Source organism: Tetrao urogallus, assembly GCF_951394365.1.
Source record: "Tetrao urogallus genome assembly, chromosome: 5".
NCBI lineage: Eukaryota > Metazoa > Chordata > Aves > Galliformes > Phasianidae > Tetrao > Tetrao urogallus.
In genome coordinates this window covers 46,387,308-46,391,833 of record NC_136818.1, presented here as the reverse complement: position 1 = coordinate 46,391,833, position 4,526 = coordinate 46,387,308, and positions in this window count along the sequence as shown.

The window sequence follows — 4,526 nt, the reverse complement described above, 5'->3', positions numbered from 1 at the left end:
ACCAGCCCACGTTCCCTAGCTAGGAGTGGTCCCTACTGGGACACAGGTAACGTGCGCCACTTACCCAAAGCACTGTGCAGTGGGTAGCAATGCAGCCAAATGCTGCAGAGCAGTACTCAGGGCTCCTTGCAGGCTCCAGAATCAGTGTTGGAAAGTTTGGCTCATCATCAGCCCCTGATGTGAGTTCCTTCCTTTGCCCAAGCAGACTGCTGATTAACTAGGAATTAAGCTGGCATGAGACAAGAGCTCGTTGATGTCTCTATAATGCTTCAGCTGATAGACAAAAATAACTTTCGTTTTGTCTATTCTGCTTCATCTTCTGCAACCAAATCTCACAGTGGCAGACTGTCAGGCAAGGTCCTCCCAATGCTGCTGCCCTGCACTGGCACTCAGCTGGAGGAGAAGCATGGCTCAACCATGCTCCCTGCCCACAGACATGCACCACCATATGCAGAGATGGATGCATCTGTGTCCCCACACACTCGCATCCATGTCTGACACATGTACGTGTTCACATACAAGAATCCCCAGGCTGTTTGTACATGAACATGCACAAAATGCTGAGGGATGCACAGGTGTGTGTGCCTTCACTGCGACACTGAAACACTTTCTCACCTCCCCCTCAAGCACAAGTAATGTCACTGTGGAGGTGTCTGCATGTTTGGAGATGCCCTCCCTGAAACGGATACATTCCCCATCACCCAGCCAGGGAGCCCAGACAGGAGCCCATGTCAAAGTTTTGTCTGAAAGACAAACCTTGAGACCAACCATGCTGTACAGCCAACATAGGGGTCCAGGGGACACCACAGCTTTCCTAAAGCTGTGCCTCAGGCGGGCCCGAGGCAGAGGTGCTCCTACCACACAGATAGAGCAGGCAAGGGCCTGGGACTAGGCAGAGCCCCTGGAGAGCAACAGTGTAGGGCAGCATGGGGCCTGAAGGCAAAAGGGGCCCTTCTCTCAGGTATCTTGCTCTGTCACTGTCCTTTGTGTCTCTCAGCCACTCTTCATCACCCCTCACTGCATGGCAGTATTGTTACCCCCTTCCTGCTCATCTGCTCTGTGCTAGCTCTGAGGAGCACTTTCTGAAAAGCATCCCATGAGATTCTCAGAGAGGTGCTTTGAAGAGTAATAATTCTTTCCTAAATCAAGATTGTTGAGCAAAGACTATCTCGAACGAAACCTTTGCCTTATAAGTGACACCAGAATATCAATTACTTAAATAGAATCATAGAATCATGGAATAATTAAAGTTGGACAAGACCTCTAAGATCATCTAGTCCAACCATCAATGCATCCCCACTGTACCCACCATGCCCACTAACCATGTCCCTCAGTGCCACATCTCCACGCTTCTCGAACACCCCCAGGGACGGTGACTCCACCAACCTCCCTATGCAGTTCCAACACCTCTCCACTTCCTGAGAAGAAATGTTTCCTAATATCCAACCTGAACCTCTCCTGGTGCAACTAAAAGCCATCACTCTTCATCATATCAATATAATAACAGCTCTGTTGAAATAATATGTCTCCCTTGAACTGTTTCACTTCTTTTTAGGTAAATTTGCACCTATGAGACCTGTTCACCTTAAAAAAAAAAAAAAAGTAATAATAATAATAACCAAGTAATAACAATTGTTCTACATAGTATAGCTGAACAAGAAAATCAGTTGCTTTGGGTGTTTTGTTACAGATTGATTTGACTCTGACCCACATGAATGAATGTGATGGCCCAGCTATAGAATTGTTTGAGAGGAAAATGATCTTTATACTCTGAAATGACTAGAAAGCTTGTTCTGTGCTTTTAAAGAAGAATGCTGTTTTGACTAAGAAAATATATATCAGAGTACCACTGTAGCCCCCAAAGCTGGTAACAGACACAAATCAGTGTGAGATCCCAGCAGATTAAGAATAAACTTGACATCCTTTCCATCTAATTGCTGAGGCTTGAGCTAAGCTTCTCCTTGCTAAAAACAGACGTTTTTTAATCCTTCAAGCTGGGAGCTGCATGCCATCACCTGGCTCTGGGAGCTGAGACCGAGGAGAGCAGCTGTGGGGTGAGGCCCACAGCAGCAGCAGCCAGCCAGGTGTTGGGCAGCCCCAGCGCCCCGTGCACAAACCCGGTGGTACTGCGTTCATGTGGGGCTGGGGCTGAGCCTGGCAACGAAGTTCTTACGTGCTAACAGCAACCAAGGGAAATAACAACATCCAGTCTGTATTGGGAGTGCGCCCCCCGTGCTAAAGGGCACTCCGTTCGTTACTGCGTTACGATTCCTGTTGCTGCTGGGTGTTGATCATTTGTGCTTGGAAGTCTAATTCATTTGTAAGGGCATCTGGAGGTTGGGGAGTTTTGTGTGGGTGATTTTCAGTCCTACTTACACCTCAAGGTACGTATTTTATTGTGATTCCACCTGAGCACGCCTCCTGTGTGTGCACCTGTCCTCGAGCCACCTCAGCACCCGGCAGAGCGAGCAGCAAGGATTTGGGCACCTCCAGCTGAGGCCAACAGAGAGCAGGCAGAGCTCAGCCCAATGGCAGCACTGCTCCGAGGCCGCTGCTCCGTGAGCATCCCACTCTGTGCACGAAGAGATTTGGGGCCTGACCTTCCCTGCTGCTGGGCAGCTCGGGGATGTCAGCAAGGAGGGGCGGGGGCATGGGGACGTGGCCTCCCCCAGCCCACCCGACCAGGCAGCACCAACCAGGCAGCGTGGGCCAGGGGATGGCACTGGGGGCTGCCGAGGTTTTGCCCCCCTCCCCAAAAAGGGAAGCTGAAATAAAAGGCGGAGGGAGCCTTGTGTGTGTTTTTATTATTATTATTTCTGATTAAAGAGGAATTCATTTCATCTTTGCCTCCTGCCAGGGGCTGAGGTGCCGCCATTGAGGTTAACGGTGCGGAAGAATACAAAAAAATTTCATTGAGGAGGATTATAAAAGTTACTAGCTGGAACATTAACAGAAGAGTAACTTGTAAAAAATGCAATATTACAATATTCACAAGGACGGTAGAGCGTGGTAAAGCTATAAAATTCAACATTAAAATCTTCTACAGCCTAGATAACCTAGTTAACAAACATGGCATCGGAACTACTTTACTTCCCAGGGCCGGGGGCGGCGGACCCTCCCACGGGCCGAGGACACGGCGGGGGACACGCGGCCCCCGCTCGGGCGCTGACGAACTTCTTGTCATTAGCAAAGTGCGGGCCGCGATTTGCCTCATCCAAAAGGGGGAGCGGGGAGCGCCGGCTCGTTCCATTTGTCACCGGCACCGAGAGTCCGCATAAATAACAGCCGGTATTCATCGCCGCTCCGACCGAATTCCGCAAGGCAAAGCGCCGGGAGCGCTTTCAAAACAAACAAACAAACAAACAAACACACACACTCGGAGGGGAATCAGCCATCGTTATCACTTTTATCACCGGTGCTAATAATAATATTCTCCTGCAAACGCGTCGGCCTGAATGAGAAATAGATGCCTCTCTTCCAAAGCGGGCGCGGATTGCGGGCCGCTGCGGAGCGCTGCGCGGCAGCAAAACTTCGTCCTCCTGCGGGAGGGCAGAGCGACCCGCTCCGTGCCGCCGCATCCTTCCGGCTCCGCGCTCCGTTTAGGGGCTTCCGAGCCTCGGGAAGCACGGAGTGTGAAAGGGCCGGGAGAGAGGAGCGGGAGGGAATCGCTCTGAGCGGCTGCGGAGCGGCGCGCGGTTCCCCGGGGAGTTGGCAGACAGTTTGTGGAGATGTTACTCCGGAGTTTCAGACTATGATAAATATGATAATTTGTATAAAATTTGAATGGGTTCTTGTTTTCAGGGAGAATGCCTCCGATGATGAATGTTCGTGATTTTCAGATAGATGGCTGATAAAAAGTGTATTGAATTGTTGAAAGCGATTTTAATTTTAATTCTCTACCTGCAGATGTCTGATAATAATAATGTCTCCTAATAAAATAGGAAGGTGTCAGTTTAAGCAGCAGTATTTCGCTTCGCTTCATCCTTCCCATCCCCAGACTGTGGCAACATTAACCTCTTCTTATAAAAAGGCACATAAAATTATTATAATTACAGAGTTATTAATTTTAAAAAGAGGGTTAGCAGGATTTTTTATTATTATTAATAGAGCTCGCGCAGTACCCCCGCAAGTAAATCCCCGTGTGAAATGATGGATCCGATCGCTAATTCTATTATTAGGTATTGCCTAGGAATTGCCTTTCGGGTTTTTAATTAGAGTAATTGAAACTAGATAGAGGCGGGGCTAATTATTTTTATTTTCCCCCTTTGTTATTATTTAAAAGTCATCGATAACGCTCCCCGCGTTCTCATCTCGGCTTCGGAACGAGACCTGCAACAAAGCAACAAAGGGAGCGCGGCCGGCACTCCGCAGCCGGCGCTGTGCGGGGCTGCCGGGGGCTGCAGGACAACACCCCCATCCCGGCTCCCACTGCCGCCGGTCCGGGCTGCTCCCCGTCAAAGAGGGAGAGAGAGAGAGAAACAACGACTCCGGTAGCACGAAGTCAATGACCTGGCAGTTACACTCTA